The sequence below is a fragment of the Cyanistes caeruleus genome, chromosome 2, assembly GCF_971803275.1.
Source record: "Cyanistes caeruleus chromosome 2, bCyaCae1.hap1.1, whole genome shotgun sequence".
Classification (NCBI taxonomy): Eukaryota; Metazoa; Chordata; class Aves; order Passeriformes; family Paridae; genus Cyanistes; species Cyanistes caeruleus.
Genome location: NC_141702.1, coordinates 51,593,193 through 51,611,051, shown reverse-complemented (window position 1 = coordinate 51,611,051; position 17,859 = coordinate 51,593,193). Strand labels below are relative to the sequence as shown.

Here is a 17,859-nt window from a genome sequence, read left to right as displayed (position 1 = left end):
AAACCTCTCCACAGGTACAGAGTGCATTCTTAGTCTCAGTTGCTGCCTTCCCTAACTGAGCATGGAATAATAAAAAAATGGCAAGTACAAGTTTTCTGTAGTAGGTTTGCTGTTGTGTAGTAGTGAGAAGCGTATCTACACAGCATTGTAGAGGTAATTGTGCCTCAAATGGCTATAGTTTTTATTATACCAAATTCACTTTTGCTAACATTTAAAACAACAAAAATCTAGAATTTGTGAGGTAAATTAGATTTCAATACTCTTGAAAGCAGCAGAGCATTCCAGTTAATTTGTTTCTACATACAATTGTTTCTACATACAATTGTTTTGCATACAATTGCACACTCAATCCCAATGACTTCCTTAGATGGGTTAGAGCCTTAAGTTCATGCCACAATTTAGATCTCAAATATTAAAATCAGGGTGCAGCAAATTATGTGTGTGTGTGCATATGTGTATGCTCTAAGACAGTAGAGTTTCTTGCTTCTGGCTAGCCACCAGTAGCAAGTCATGGATATGTGTATGAACACATCCCTTTGCGTGTCTGAAAGAAAACCTTAAAAATCCATCTTATGTCTACCCATGAAACTATCAAAAAGTCTCATAGTACAGGATGTAGTTCAGCTACAGGATGAAATTTAGCAACAGGTGCTAAAAGTTTTAATAGCTGTAACCTATTTTATTTCCTGTTCATGAACACTTTTAATAACAATTTGCACATTATTTAATAAGACATATTTGCACTCCACCAAACCCTGGGAGAGGTGCATAAAAGTGGTTTGCTCTCAAACTGACAAACTGGGTCAAGTTATGAGGGTTTTTTTAACCTTAAAACCAAGATAATGTTATAGCACAAAACACTCAGCTGCCAAGTGCCAGCAAGGAGGTGTAACAACAAGGTTAGCTGTGACTGTGGCCAAAGGAGGGATCGTGACAGATGGGTTAGTGACCACCAGTGGGAATTAAACACTGCCAACATAGGAGTTTTCTTCCATCTCTTTGGCTGACCCTTATTTCTCCCTCCATCTCTCTCTCTTAATCTTAATCTTTCTCTCCCCTGTTCACATCCTTCTAGCAACAACATCGAAGCACTGGTGTGGATGCTAAATGCAAAAAGCAAGCAGGGAACACAGAGCCTGTGTGAAACTAAGTCACACAAGCTTCTCACTCTGGCTTGAGAAAGCATAAGGAAGAATCCCAACAGTCCTTGAAGAAAGACAACAAGCTTTGCAGGTGTTGTTTAGGATCCTTGTTGTTTATTTCCAAGGAAAAGTCAAGGGGTGGTGCTCCACTTGACCAATGATGGGGATATGTTGGTTTAATTACCAATGAGAATTTTACCTCTTGGACCTTCTCAGACCTGTCTATAAATAAAGAGCAAGGGTAAAAAACTTTGCTCTCTTGTGCAACCCATGAGAGAGTCTGTGTTGTGCTGCCTCGCTGCTCCTAATACAGTGCAACACACTGGCACCCACACCTTGCTTTAAGGTTGCAAAATTCAGTTTTACTGACACTGCTGAGAAATCTTGAACCAATTCTAAATGTAAAATTGCTTTTGAATTAAGATTTAATAATAATAATTTATAATTGAATAGTCTGAATTGGCCTGCAGTAAAGCCTGAAGGCAAAATCAAGCATTCAGAGATAATTCAGAAAGATTAGCCTTATCAAATATTTTCAAATTGTTTCTGTCTTTATGGAGATATTTAACAATAAAATAGGTCTTGGTTTCATTTAAAAAGATACAAGTAGTTTCTACACACTGGTTCAAATTATATTATATTACATTTGTAAACTGAAGAAAGATGTGATAATGCTGTCATGGAATTTACAGAAGAAAGTATCTCAGGTATCTTCAGGTATTGAACCTGTCTTCTGTGTAAAATTCTCAGTCCAGAACAAACTCTGGCTTAATACCTGAAAAAAGAATCAGCCTATAACAACAGCAAAAATTAGTCTCTATTTCTCAGCAGGAAAGGCACACCTGTAAGAAACCTCATTAGTCAAATTATTTTGAGTGGAGTTGGCAGGGATCACTCATTATCTCTTCAGGACTGAGTCTCATAATAATAGGAACCAGGCATTTAGTATCAGAGGACTCCATCAAGAGAAAATAGCCAATCTAGGGTCACCAGTCGTTGTGTCCTGATGGTTTTATTTGTGTGCAGGCATATAAGAGTGTCCACAAAGCAACATGGTGAGAGAATGACAAGTAGTCTGTGTCAGAACTGTATGGCACAGAGGGCTCCTTTGTAATCTCTCATTCCACAATTAAACCTGGATAAGCAGAATGCTGACTTTCCTGTCCTTACAGAAATCTCTCTCTTAAGATGCTTCTACTGGAGTAATCATTATTACTACACAGAATATTTGAAGCACCTGCTACGTTTTCATGCCTTGGCATCACCTGACAAGTGATATTTAAACTATGCAGATAACTTTATGGAAGAAAAATGACATCTGTTATAGACAGAAAAATTTCTACCTGCTGAACTTTGCCTATTACCTGTGTATGAAGACATCCATCCTCAGGGAACTCCAAGAACTACAGTAGGAATCAAGGCATCTCTCTGTAACATATCTACCTCAGAGTCAGATTTGTCATCTGGTCTCTACACAGAATCCAAGCAAGAAGCACAAGATCTTACATTGCATCTTCCAGATGTCCTGTGTTCCCAAATCCCAGGTCCAGCACCTTTAAATTCCATGGCAGCTGGGAAACACTGATTATTGTCTACAACCCAGTTCTACAAATATACATTTCTATCCAAAACATCAAGCTTTTTATTTGCTTTTATTTTTTTTTTTTTTACTTTTTTTTTTTATTTTGTAAAGAAAATATGGCATTCTCATAGGCTAGTTCAATACTTAATTCAGCTCAAGAACTGTTGATTGGAACCAGATAATTGGCATCATATTTCATCATTTTTACTCAATCTTCTTTGGAACATGATTATAAGGGGATAAAAGGCAGCATATGAAGAACTCAGTGCTGTCATTGTCATTACAGGAAAATTCTAGGTCATTCCAATTCCCATGGACAGCTAGAGTGAGTCAGTCAGACACTGCTCTCATTGAATATTTCAAGAAAAACACAAAGGGGTGGGTTTTTCCTGATTTTATGAAACAATATGTTTAAATGAGTGGGACGCTAAGCTCTCTGTTTTGAAAAAATATAAAACCTATTATCTGCCTCTGGAAACACAGCCTCTGTAATATAAGTAAGCAGTATGGATTATAGTCTCATTCTCTAGGCTTTTCCAACATTAACACCTCAATAAAATTAAGAAGCAGTCTGATAATTTCTTTTCGCTAGCCCCTATGACAAATGCAATGAATACAAAGTTAGTCTGTAATGAGTAATATACTAATTAGGTGTGCTGAACTTTTTTTAGTAGCCAATTCATGTATGGATGCAAATATTTCCTTCTCTTAATACATTCTTTTTGAAATACTATCTATTTGCATCTAAGCTTTTGTAACTTAAAAACTAATAAATACAGAAAAAGGGACAACTTCTATAAAGTTCCAACTTGGTGAGTTGCAAAGCTCTCCTTTCAGGCTGTCACACTGGAAAGTTAAAATGTGAGGGACGAGGAAAAGGATAGATGCAAAGCACTGACAAAAGAATAAAGACACAAGATGAATGCTTAGTGATATATTATATAGAGGAAATAGGTGTTAGTAGTGATGGCAATGGTGTAAAAATATACACTTCCATGCAGAAGTCCAGAAAAAATGTATTTGGAATAAATATTTTCAAAAGAAAGGGAAAAGAAGCAGAGATACTGAAGATGGATATAATTGGCCTGCTTACTTGCATAAATGTTTATTTCTGTTAAAAACTTTTATTTGAGAATAATTTACATCAATTAATTTGAGACTAAAGTCTGATTTTTACTGGGTGTTTATTTTGTGTGTTGAAGGCTCGTGCTGTGTCCTGGATTAAACTCGTTTGCTTACCCAAACTATGCACTCAGGCACAGTGGCACACTCTCAGAAGGTATTTTAATGATGACAATACTGTTAAATAGATAAAATATGACTTCTAAAACTTCCCTTGTGTTCTTCATATGGTAAAAAATTGATAAAAAATATTGTATTTTGCTGTATTGAAAGAAGAACAGCATCCATTTGCTGACACCAGCTGATAACTTACCATTGTGAGGAAGGCTGGAGAGGGTTGCCTAACAAACCTAACAAACCTAACAAACCTAACAAACCTGCATGGCTGACATGACAGTGTTTGTGGAAGGATTTTTCTTCATAAGGAAAGCCAATCACACACCAAAAATTGCTTCCTTGTCAGAATTTATCCTCCACCCTTCCGCGTTTGCCTTTGAATCTTTGTTTTCCCCACCTTTCAATTTGCTTTTGTTAATTCAGTGCCCACAGCAGCTCCTCTTGGAAGCAGCACAAGCTATAATAACCTAGGACTGCTGCAAGCTCTCCTCCAGCAGAGGCCTATCCCTGCCAATAGCTGTCACCATTCAAGTGGCACTTGCTGGCAAGATAGCACAGAGTTGCAGCAATTTCTTTCCTCTTTTTCATACCTCATATCCCCAGCTGTTCCAAGGGGGTGATCACCTTGCTGGTTTCATGAGGTCTAGAAAACGCAGCAATAATTATTGTGCTGGCAGTGCTGAAGGCAGCCAGCATCACTAAGGCAGAAATTGGAATGAAGCCCAACCAACATAGCAGAATCTACTAATTTGTTGCACTGAATATTTTGTTGTAAGAAATAATCATGAGCCTTGTGATAGACTATGAAAGGCAAATTACATTGCCTGAGCCAGAGCCTTCTACAGTGCCTAGCAAAAACCAAAAAAAAACCCAAACCACCAAAAAAACCAAATCACAAAATCAAAAAAACAAACCCAAAAAAGCCAAAACAACAGCAAAAAAATCCCAGAAACAAAACTGAACCTGACAATTTTAGGTTAGCTACTTAAGTCTAGCATTTTAAATGCCCTGGCTTGTCAATAAATTACCACCTTGAATTTACAAAAAAAACCAATCTTCCATCTAGTCATCACCTGTCAAAAAAAGAGATGTTTATAATTGATTTTGACCAATTTTGTGTGTGTTACACTAGGAGGGGAAGGCTAAGAGCATTCACTTTAATTTCATATTGCATGATACACAAAATTGTAAAATATGTAACAGTTAACCTGTCTTCCTATAAATGTGTTAGTCAATGTTTTAACTGATGCATGTCTATGACTTTCTAATCCCTGCTAGACAGCATCTTTTAATACAATTATTTACGGGTAGCAACAGCATCTTTTCCAAAGCAAACTCCTAGTATCAATGGAAAAATAGGAAAAAATAACATTTACATAACACCAAATGCCTAAGCGTTTCTTAGTGGTAGAGGTGACCTCTCTAGAGAGAGTATTTTTAACTCAAGGAAAAGATCATCTGATAATATTGTGCTTGCTGCTTCTCTGCTAGGGCAACAGCATACCTGTATGCAATGAATGCAGCACCTGCTGGTTCCTGCTTTGTGCTGCATGGCACTGCTTTGACTGGTACTGGTTTACCCAGTGGTTTGCTTCTAGCCTGATGACATACTGATTGGAATTCCATTTACTGTGAAGATACAGGAAACTGCTGTCCCTGGCAAACAATGCAGTTTGGTGGAAAAGGAACTTCAGTTAGGGAGAACTGCCTTCTTTCTAAGCAGGAAAAAGTAAATGAACCTCTTTCACCCCTGCTGCTCTGTTACCTCAGCCAAGGAAAGAAAGGATCAATGTCCATTCAAGATGCCCTGATATTGACAGGTAATTCTACATTGGAGAGAAGAAGGAATAGATAAAGCTTGTACACATCTGAGAATATAAGCAGAAAAAACAGGAGTCATCAAATTTTCCAGTAACAAATCTCACTATAGAAAGTAAATTATGGTGAAAAATAAAACTTTAGGGTAAGGATAACTTTGGAAGACTCATCAAAGCACCCCCAGATTTCTTAGATTGCTGTTGAGAACTGACAATGGTTGTCAGCACCAATAATAGTTTTAGGGATGTTCATGTCCTCACTTTGTGAGGAACCATGGATTCCTGCATAGCTGCTCCCCTCTAGATGGAACTGTCTTCCCTGCTGTGGGGAGTGCTGCTACACTGCAAGTCTCTTCCTTCATCTTCTGCCCAGCAGGTTTCACCCCACACGTGGCTGTAAAACCCTTTGAGCTTAGGGTTTGTTGGGTTAACTAGACCCTCCTCTTGTAAGGATACTATCTTAGGAAAGAAGCCACGGGCCCATCCTAGTCATAACTTCTATTTAGAAAGCAGAGGTGAGGTCCTGTCTACCCAGTCTAGGACTCTAACTTCTGCCTTCATTTTAGGTATTGAATCTCCACCAAATTTTTGGTATACTGAATTAAAGTGAGTGTCACTGTAGGCCATTCTGACTAAGTGCAGGTACCTAAGCAAGAAAGAATGAATATGATCCATCCATTTAATCTAAAAGAACCATAATTATTACTAAATTAATCAATAGATGTGATACTCTAGGAATGGAGTACTGGGGTCTATGCTATTCCAGGGATTGCCACAGATTCCCTATGGGATTCAGACAAAATCTTGTAGTTTCAAGGTAACACAGCTAGGCAGTATTTAAATCATGATCTCAAAATGGATCCATGTGGAACTGTAGATTTCATTGGCTTTCTCTAACTATTAAATTCCTAGCTTAGTTAAGCAATTGTGAATACTTTATTTTGTTTACTCTGTAAGGTGAAAGCTGTTCAAAGGCAAGTATTAACTTTCAGCATTATTATACACTGGACTTTCTCTTCCACTCTTGTAAAAGTATGCCAGAAGTCAGAGGTGAGACAAACAAATGTCTTGTCAACAGTCAGTGTGATGGAGTATACATTTGCACAAATGCTGTTTGACCAGTTTCTTCTTTGTATGGTACATTACAAGTTAGATTGGGAAAAAAAAATTAATGCAATTTTTTATGGGAGAATTAACATTATTTTTACTAAAAGATGTTAAGAATCAGCGACAGAACCTTCCCAGTATAACTTCTTTCATAAAACTTCAGCAGTACTGAACACATGAAGGAAGTATGTTGTAATAGGAAGTTTTGTGGGAAAGTGCTGAAACTTTATGTCCATCCAAATTTGCAAGGTAGACAATATTAAAATTGGCAGAATATTATTGGAAAGGATATTACAACAGTGAATGACTAGGCATCAAAATGACGGATGAAATAAAATCCTGATAAATGCAAAATTATGTACCTCCATGGTAAAGAATACTTACTGTACACAGTGGATGATTCTAAAATAACAATCACTATCCAGAAAATTATAAAATTATTCCAGAAAATTAGCATAAAATGTTAGCTTGATGATAAAGAAACCCAAAATTAAGAGTGGGCAATGAAACAGAAAACTGCACTATCGAAGAGAGCACCACACTTGCAAATGTAGATACAGTAAAGCTGGAAAAGTACAAAGAAATATAGCAGGGATTATCAGAATAGTGGAGGATTTCTACTGAGGACAGACTAAACCAATTAGGAGTCCTGAAGTCAGTAAAAGGGAGATGTAGGGGAATATGAAAAACTCTTTAAAGTCAAGGATTACATAAAGTAAATAGGTAAGGAGCAAGTTTCATTACTTTTTCTAGCACTAGCCACAGAGGCAGTTGGCTGCATTGAAATGAGAAAAACTGGAAAGAAAAAAAAGGAAATATATTTTCACAGGATTAATAAGAACCTGAGAAATACATTTCCACAGGCTTTTGTGTTTTAGACAGAAAAAATTCAGATAATTTCATGGAAAATTAGTCCATTGATAGCAGATAAAAATGATAGTCTTGCTACAGTCTTTGGTTTAAGAAGTCTCATAATTACCAACTGCTGAAAGCTGAGAGGGTAAATTGAAGGAATGACCATGCTCTACAGGGTCCTGCACTGTTCACTAGGCAACTGCAACTGGCTGCTGCTTGAGGCAAATTTCCGTGCTTAGGTGATCTTTTGTTCTCATCTAATATGGCTTTTTTATCTTCCATTTGAAACAGCTTACAGGTTTGGGTTTGGTTCCTTTTTTTGATTTTTTTTTTTCCCAATTTCAACTGCAGTGATATAACTGCAAAATCATCAACTTTATTAAAATGATGCCCATTGATGGCATATAAGAATATGTATGCTTATGCTTAAGTCACAGAACATTATGCCATCAGACACTTGAAGTCTGAAGCGTTAAGATTTAAATTGGGTCAGGAACAAAACCAATATGATCTAAAATCATACTGCCTGAACTTATTTATAAAATGACTTTTAAACATGACCATTTTGGAGACATTCCTGTTTACATTTCAGGAACTCTGCAGGACAGTAATCTCCCTCAGGTCCTGTAGAAAGCTGCTCTCTAGTGGCTAATGGGAAAGACCAAGAATTAGGAGAGTATAAAATGAAATCACATCCTTTATTTACAAATCCTTATCCATTTGTTTTCATTTTCAGCTTATTGCACACACACATGCATTCAATGTGATGTTGAACAGCACTAATTCAAAACTTTTGAATACTGTAAAAGACTCCATTTACTTACATGTCAAGATACAGGAGGGGCAAAGATGGAGAGCAAAGATGAGCAAAAAATAACTCATTTTATTTGTGGATAAATTGAGGCTACAACAAATCTACCTCAAGTTTGGATTTAGGAATCTTTTTGTGATGGGTAACTTTTGTTTATCCTGGGATAGGTATTACAGAGCTGATCCTACTCAGCTATTTCTCTTCATTTGTTCAGATCCTCTGTGGTTGTTAGCAAGCCTACATATATAAATGTGGAATTCTGTAACTGTGCCTTTTATCCAAACACTCTTGTAAAGGACATGAAACACCACCATCTTAATTTTAAAAATACGGACTTGAAGAACAAGAAGGCTGGAGATCTACCAAAATTCACCCAGTTGAATATACCAGTATGGAGCTGACAGTGAAGTATGCAGTCTCTGCTTGCACTAAAGACAACTTTTAGGTGCACTTTTTATCAAGAACCTGAAAAGAGCCATCTATCCATTTATAATAAACATCTGTTACTTATATTATTATCTGGCTCTAATAATTAATGCCACAAAAAAATGTAAGACTGTCAAGTACGTTAACAATAAATTGATGGTATTCCTGAAGCTTTAAAAGCATACAAAATATGAACAATTCCTTATTTTTATTAGCCCCTTTATATCAGCATAGCTAGCATGGCACCAAGAGGTGACACATCTGGTAGCTGCGACAGGATACATCCCCACTCAATACTGTCACTGTAATAAGAACAAACCAGTAGTCACTGTGTTTTGAAATGAAAAAGAATATTACTCAGATATGGCAGATTAGTGCCACATCATGCAAGCCGGAGCACAAGACAGAAAAAGTCTTTTGCAAGCTTAAAGTGCAATATTTAGAAGAGAAAATACATACTCTCTTAAGTCTGGATAGGAAGGAAAGAATGGCAGATGGAAGACTCCATGCTTTGTGAGTGACCCACCAACCACTGAATGTTGGCCAATAAAAAAAGCTACACCTTATTAAGTTATAAAAGGGAAAGTGAATTTGGCACTAGTGGAAAAGTGCAGCAATTTTGGTGACCGATGAATAGCTGCCTCTAAACAAAAGAAATTCAAGTTCTGCTTTGAAAAGAGAGACTGAACTCCTAAGTTGGCTGGATCAGGGACTTTCCGAGAACTTTGCACAGTTTCCTTGAGATGCAGGTAGCTAAGAGTTCTAGACTCCTTGACTTTGTAAAATTTATGCTACACAATACATATCTTCTTAGAAGAACAAAAACATTAAAATAAAAAAGGTTATTTTTAAGACACCTCCAAATCACAATGACAGCACTTCTTCTTGTGAATCCACAAACAGAAGTGACTAGAGATAACAGAAAACACGGTTGGTATCAGAAGTCTATAAAAAAACTGCATTATTGTAGCAATAATACAACAATTTCATTGCCTTGGAAAGCCGCAGTGATATCAATGGCAAACAAGTAGTGATTGAAAACAACACAAATCTGGACAAAGAAAGTACTAAGGTAGGGATTCAAACTTCTTTTCCTGCTATTCAAAGGCAGCAAACATGGATTTATGCTGACACTTAGCATTTGTAAAAAGGTGACTTATGTACATATATTATATGGGCTTACAAATCCATGCTTATGACTGTTTTTTTACCCATTTGGTTCATTAAACTAGGTAATGGGAAATATAATTCCACTTGTATCTAGGTATTATGACTACCATAACAGGCAAGCTATTAATATTGTCTGAGGGATAATATCATCAGATATCTCAACAGCATCAAAATAATATGAAACAATACTTCCTACACTGCAGAAAATATTAACACTCTTTTAATTTTTTTTTAATATTCTTCTTCAATACTTGAGATAGTGTTAAGACACAGAGAGATTAATGATCTTATGGTATATGTTAACATGATATTTTTAATTGCCAATGTGTTTCTTAACTTGTGCTGTTCCACCATGTCACTGTGCTCCTCCTTCTGTCCTTCACTGGCAAAACCATGTAGGCTTGAGGAACCCCATGCTGTCCTTTCAGAGTGTTTTATGGGATATTGCCTAACACAAGTTTGTGTGACTGCAATACTGCTAGAGCAGCATTTCATCACTAAATCTGATTAAACTGCTGTAATCCCATGCATGCATAGAAGATATTGTCGCAAAAAAAACAACTCATATTTAACTGGTACTGTTCACTCTTTATATACTTTCTTCAGGAGAATTTTTATGAGAAATTCTCTCAGGTTTTTGTGATTACCTTCTTATTTATTTAACTTACCACTATAAATTAAGAAATATCCCATTAGTGAACAAAATTAAAAGCCTCATAGTTACGAGAAGTATGAAGCCTAGGCATGAAAAAAATCAGATGAAAGAAATTGTCTATAACTCCTACTGTTCTCATTCTAGTACAGTTAATTAACTCTCATTTTACTAGTAAACCTGTGCTGGGTGCCCAGGCAGTGGGGGACCTGCCCTGTGACAGACATGGCCAGTTCCAGTGGGCTCCAACTCACCCATCCTAGGGCAAGGCTGAGCCCCCCAGACACGATGGTGGTGCCTTGGGGAAGTGTGTGTAGGGATGGGCAGGACACAACCCATGAGCAATTAATGAGGGGAAAACATGTGAGGAACAGACCTTTGAGGCCCAGGATGGAAGTGTGGAGGAGGAGGAGGAGGTGCTCCATGTGCCTGGACAGAGTTTCCTGCACTCTCTGGAGAGGCCAGGCTGGAGCAGGGAAACAGCATAAGGCAGGAGTGGAGAGAGGGGGATAGAGGAGTTAGGAATGACAGAGTAAAGTTGAGGCTGAGAAAAAAAAGCCAGGCAGAGGAATAAGTGTTCAGTTTTTGTTTCCCACCATCCAAATCCAGTTTAATTGGCAATAAACATAGGTATTTTTTTCCCCCAATTACATCTGTTTTTTCCCTGACAATAATTTGTGAGTGATCTCCTTGAATTTATCTTGGGCCATGAGTTTTTTCATCTAATTTTTTTGCCCGTGTTCTGTTAAGGAAGGGAAGTGAGAACAACAAGGTGAGCACACAGCAGCTGGCCAAGGTCAGCCCACCACATATCTTTGATAAACTTAAAAGCAGGACAAAAAAATACTGCACTTAATAACTATGATTCTGATTAAAGACATTTTAGGATTTTTATAATGCTTCACTATTCCTGCAGAAGTCCATAAAAATTGCAGCTGGTGGTTGAGAACCTCTGGGGCTCTCAATTTAAAAAAAAATCTTTATTCAGAAATGGTTTATACCAATAACATGTATAGTGAAAGTAATGTCATTGATCAAAATTTATTTGAAAGAGAATTTCTGTGGCATTTCAAAATTTGAGCTGTTTTACCAATCTGCATGAAAAACACTTTTTAAAAAATCAGGAACTATAGGGCTGCTGGAGCTATAGTGAATCTATCCTATCCTGACTTACCTGACTTATTCTATGAAGCCTTCAATTATTTTGGTTGAGCTTGCCTTGTCTTGCTGGCCTTTATAGAAAACAGAAGGCACAAAAGATAACTGATGTTTCCCCATCTGTTTCCTTAATAAATGCCCTTTGCTAGAAAGGACTGGTGAGCAGACAAGAAAATAGGACTCACTTATCAAACGATACACTCAGTGCCGCCAGAGATCCAAGCTGTGTTTTGATAAGGATTTCCTGGTTGATGTGACAAATTTCTGCCCGAATCTCAGAGGTATCTTAGGCATCTGGTGAAAACACTTCATCCAGATCATGAAAACAAATCACTTTTAATTAGTAAAGTCCTCAGCCCATCTCTCCCCACCCCCAGAAAAAATAGAACAAAAACAACCAACCAACAACAATAACAAAAAATATCCAACGAAAATAAAAGACCTCTGGCTCTGACATTGGAAACATGATGCCATGCTATTTCCTAAAGGCCCAAATGACAAGACTAAATAACGTAAAAAAAGCCAAAATCAAAACCTGACTTGTATGTAAACATAAAACCTTCAATTTGCAATCAGAAAAATCCATAAGTGATTACTTCAGTCAGCGCTCACAAATTATTAGTCTGGTTTTGGATGTATTTTTAAATGCAGCTGTATGAAATCATGAAATGTTTTCAAATACACACAGCTAACAGCATTTTTTTCTGGTCAGACATTTTATTACAGATAAATCCCTGTATCTTTAAACAAAAAGAAAAAAGAATCTAGAGACACCCTTTATTTAAACTTCCCTACTGCTACTAATTTCAACATACTAGATCTTTCCAGTGTAATTGGCCAAAAGTGCTTTTCATGCCAGTGCTGTGATTGCAAAGTACTCTATCAAGGATGCTGCAGTCCCTGCACCTTGCATGGAGGACAGCTTCTGTTTGAATTTATCCCTGATTGAGTATCTGGCTTTCTCCACAATACCCTATGTTACCACATAACACCAGCTCTTCATCTTTTTTACCTCACACAAAGGAAATCCAGACAACAGGCCCTCAGACATGCTGCAGTCATAGGGGCACCAGTTACAAAAATAATTAAAAAAAATATTCACAATCACATTGAAAGAATCAATTTATCCTACTTTACTCAGAATAACCCAATTGTTCAGGTGCCATGTGTATGATGTCGTTTTTGGCACTGCGTTATAAGCCACTGCCAGAGGCAGAACTTTGAGATAAATCAATGATCATTCCCACATGCCAAACCAAGAAACTGTCAATAGGGTGAGGCACGTTCCACATTAAAAGTGCCTGCAGCACCTTCCCTGTGTCTTAGCAAGGAGTGGGGGTCTCTGACTGGATTAGTCCTGATAGCCAGGGAAAGAAGAAATACATTTCCCAGAGAGCTATCACTCTGGAGAAAGTAGCAAGGAGACAAAAGGGTTTATGGACTACAAAGCTCTCTGGCAAAAGGTCAAACAGTAGATGAGTATAAATCTTCAAGGAGAAAAGACAAGAAGAGATTGAAAATGTTACTTTACAAAGCAAAAGGAAAAGCAAACTCACAAACTCATGAAAGAGCTGAGATAAAAAGAAATCTGTGCCATAACAATTAGACAATTTTGCACTGCTTTTCTCAACAGACTGATGTTTCTGGATTTGAAATAGTTCTTTTGGAGAAAGATTTCCTGATTGGGTTTTATAGCTACTTCTCTGGATACGGATCACTCTAACAACTTGCAAAACTGCAAGAGTGAGGATAATTGTAATTCTTATACAGTGGATATTATTGTCTATGCAATTCCTGAAAATAGATCAACAAAATTAACAAAAAGCCTGGAATGGGAACAGAAAAAAGCCTGTTGCTTGCTCTTATTGTGAAGACAAGAGATTTTGTGACTTTCTTTCCCTTCACTGGGAAAGAAAATACTTTACAGTAAAAAAAGCAATATCTTGGAGTGACACATCATGAAAACAGTTTTCAGTTCTGAATTCTTCCTGAGATCAACATATACAGGATTGTTTTTTTTCTTTTGTATGCATTTTTTATTCTGTAAAAATAGCAACTTTTTAACAATCTTTGTTGAAATAAGTTCATTCTGTAATTATACTTTGCTGTCAATGAACCTTTGGCAAGCCCTCAGCCAAGCATTTCAGAAATTGTCTTTCAATCCATAAAATCGCCCTCTCTCCATTTTTTTTTGTTGCTTTTTTTTTCTTTTTTTTTGACTTTATAGGGTTGAAAAAGGGGTAACCTAAACATGCCTATATCAGAGTTTTCTAAAGCAGGCCTAACTCACACCTTTAGAAAGCACAGAAGATTAATTGAAACATCCTTGAAACCATTGCTGCTGCATTGACATTTACAGCACAGATTTCTTTGTGACACATTGCTACTTTGGTTTCAAGACGACTTCTCTGACCTGAAGAAAAAGGACTGATATATAGACATTAATTCTGACCAACTGCAGTGATGGGCAGACCATCTAAATCACTGTCCTTAAACCACCACTGTCACAATAGCCTTGATCCTTATTCTCTCCTTTATGACCTTTTGATTGTCTAGCAATAAGTCCAGGTGCTAAAGTCAACCCAGAGCCTTCAGAAGCACTCTGTATTTCCTTTCCCAGGGCTCCCAGCAATGACCTGAGGAAAAGACAAGATTACACTGTGGTGGTTCTGAGCCGTATCTGCACTGAAAGGCGCATGTGAAGGTACGCTGAATGGGTATTGCTGAATTCGTGCCACCAAGCCAGCAGGAAGCAATACTTAGCAGATCAAGTCAAGATATACATCTCAAAGAGAATTCAAAATTTAATGTGCAGTGTTAATTTTTATCCCTTAAAAGATGCTCTGTCATTTGAATGAGCTTGTCCTAAGCTAATTTGGATTATTAAATTGCTCTTAGATCTCTTGTTTTGCACTTTCCTTTCCCTGAACCTCCTCAGTAACAAATTCAGAATACATTCCTGATTCTCCAAAAGTTTAGTCTTAAACTTCATTTTACATCTACTCCAGCACAAAACCTGAATCAAACCAAGCTTTGCTGAGAAGAATGGCAGCTTGGGTTGTTTGACCAATATTTAGTTATGCACACTTCTCAATAAAATATTCAGTCAAACATAACCAAAACGGCAAAAAGCATACTGATTTTAAAACTTTATACTGGATGGAATTTATTCTAGAACAGATGGCTGGAATAATGCCAGTGCCCTTAGTGAAGAACACTTATGCTTATAGACCATTCTGACATCCAGAGATCCCTGCTGCTTTAAAAACTGTACAAGAATGTAACACATAAAACAATGTCTCCATTTGCCAAACAACATGTGATGCAAATGACTTTCTAAAGAAAATAGAGCAGAGAAGCTTTAACATCAGGCTGAGGATATTGACTGATGTTTCCAGATTTTTGAAACACTTGTCACAGTACATCTTCACACAATTATACATATCTTTTTTTTCTAAATTAACAAGTCTTTGCTTAATATTCCAATGATTTCAGAACAACAAAATTGGTATTTTTTTACTGTGTTTACACAGTTGTTTGAGGACAGTAGGAGACAATGCAGCTTTCTCAGAACTGTGGGGTGTCCCTTGCATTGCTCTTTTGCATTCTCAGTGAGTAGTAGGAGAAAGTAAAATCTGTGTATTTACAAATGTTTGAGGAGTTTCCAGGAAAAATGTTTAGGATGACGTTTTGCTGCCTTGGCAGCAAAGGCTAGATTATTTTGCCTAAACCCAAATGTGGTCCCCAAGCCAAGTTCCAACAACTCCTGTTTCCAGCAGGCTAATTCTGAAGGTGGTTAAGGTAACCAGGTTGGCTTATGCTGTTTATTTATTAATGCATGCTCAAAACTGCCTCAAAAGGCATAGGAGATGACATGAAAAAAAACCAAACAAAGAAACAAACAAAAAATAAAAAAATCAAACAAAAAACAAACCCCCAAAAAGCAAGGTTTAAAGTGTCTACACTTTCTTGAATAAAATTGCCCAGACAGCTGAATTTCTACTGTGATGTATAATGAGTTCCAAAACGACCTTTGCAGAGGTAAGCAAATCCACAGTTCTCTCTTTACCTAGTCCTTTTCTGATTTACAAACCAGGTGCCCAATCCCATGAAGTGTGTGTGGTGTGAGAGTTCAGGGTATACAAACTACATCACTTCAGCCACTTACAGTTAAAAAAAGCAAGAATAAAATAACTGGATTTGGAGATAGCCCTCACCACAAGATAGAACAGCCCAATGACTGTTAATCACTAATCCAGGAAATGGAACAGCTGATGATGAGGCAGAAAATGTGGGAAGAACATGCTTTTATCCCAGCCATATAAAGGATTTGATTTCTAATACAGATCAGGTAGATAATCATATGGCTTTCATAAAAAGAATAAAGTTTTAGGTCCTCACTGACAGAGGGTGTGTCTTCATAACTATAACTGTGTGTATTTTTCCTTGTTCAGTCTCCCCTCCTAAATCTTGTATTTTTGGCTTTTCAGTGTAAGGAAGACGTAGGAAAACATGAGAAAATATGAACAGAAACAGGAGAAAAACATTACAGAGTGAAGAGAACAAGAAAAATGAGCTAAGGGTATAAAGCTTAAATTTATAATCCACTAAAAGAAAAATCATGATTGCAGTCTATAAATACATTCAAGCTAACAATATTAAGAATATGGATATGTGAACACAGGAAGGAAGAGTAACAGCCTGTTGTTATGAAAGAAAAATATAAGCAGAACATAAAATAATATCTTCCTAATAACAAGAATACTGTGGAAAAGAAATGGATTCCTCAAGGAAAATAGACATGACAAAAAATTTGTACATGTTCAACAAATAATGAACTACTAACAACATTATCAAATAGAATGAAAGTGGCTTTTGAAGAATGACCATAATTAATTATTTATGTGATAAAAAAAACTAAGACTCATGTGGTGCTAGAGTTGAGAATTTATGTAGCTATTCATAAAAAAAGAAAATTAAGACTTACAGTACCTTAAGCTTATTCATACTGTATCTGATAAAAATGCATATGGAAAAATAGAAAATATATTAGGATATTTTAATAGGAATCAGAGGAGTTTTAAAAAAAAACAAGACATGAAATATAAAAAATAAAAATGCATCTCATAATAATTAAATTCAAAAAACAATTTTAAATACTAACATTAAAAAATAAGGATCTAGTGAAAGAAATAAATTAACACACAATTATTATTATTCATTTTTCCTAAACTGATGTTATCACATTTTGATGGCGGTAAATGAATCTTATGTCTAAAATAGGACATGAATATGCATACATAGACAGATAGTTAAATACTGAAGAAAGCTTGCTAAGAAATTTAATGTAGCATTATAAATGCAGATAAATTATTTACAGTTTATTATTAGACTATACATTAGTAAAACAGAGAAACTGAAGCCATGAAAACATATGTGATTAAACTGAACCTCAGTTAAGGGTATGTTTTCTGATTGTCTTAATTGTGCAAGTCTAAACTTGGAACTGAACCACTGAGCAGCACGATTGTATTTTGATTTACAAATTGTCCTTATTCTATGCCATTTGAGAAAAATGAATTTCAAAGGTAAAACAGTAAGACAGTATATCAGACATACTTGGTATTTCAGACATAGTCTATGACATAAAGTTCCATGTTCTTTACGATTTATCTTTTAAGCCCTTAAACGATAATTACATTTAAATTACTCTCCAATTCCATTGCATTAACATAATTGTGTGTCAACTAACAAGATGTACTTATTAAATGGAGAATTTCTGGCCGATTTACACATGTAATAACATATTATTGTTAAATTTATTGTACACCTAACAATACTTTGCCTAGCAACTTGGTCTCACTGAAAATGGTGCCACTAAATATCAGCAGCTCTATTTC

The 17,859-nt window shown here is 36.4% G+C and overlaps 1 protein-coding gene and 1 long non-coding RNA gene across 3 annotated transcripts in view; one reads left to right on the top strand and one right to left on the bottom strand.

Annotated features, from left to right (window-relative positions):
- Window positions 1-17,859, bottom strand: part of NKAIN2 (sodium/potassium transporting ATPase interacting 2) — a 529,063-nt gene that overhangs the window by 297,867 nt on the left and 213,337 nt on the right. The gene's annotated exons all lie outside the window — the stretch shown is intronic.
- On the top strand, window positions 14,590-16,578 carry LOC147654806 (uncharacterized). The gene is made up of 2 exons (XR_015283177.1): window positions 14,590-14,663; window positions 16,450-16,578. It is a non-coding gene; the product is annotated as an uncharacterized LOC147654806 (long non-coding RNA).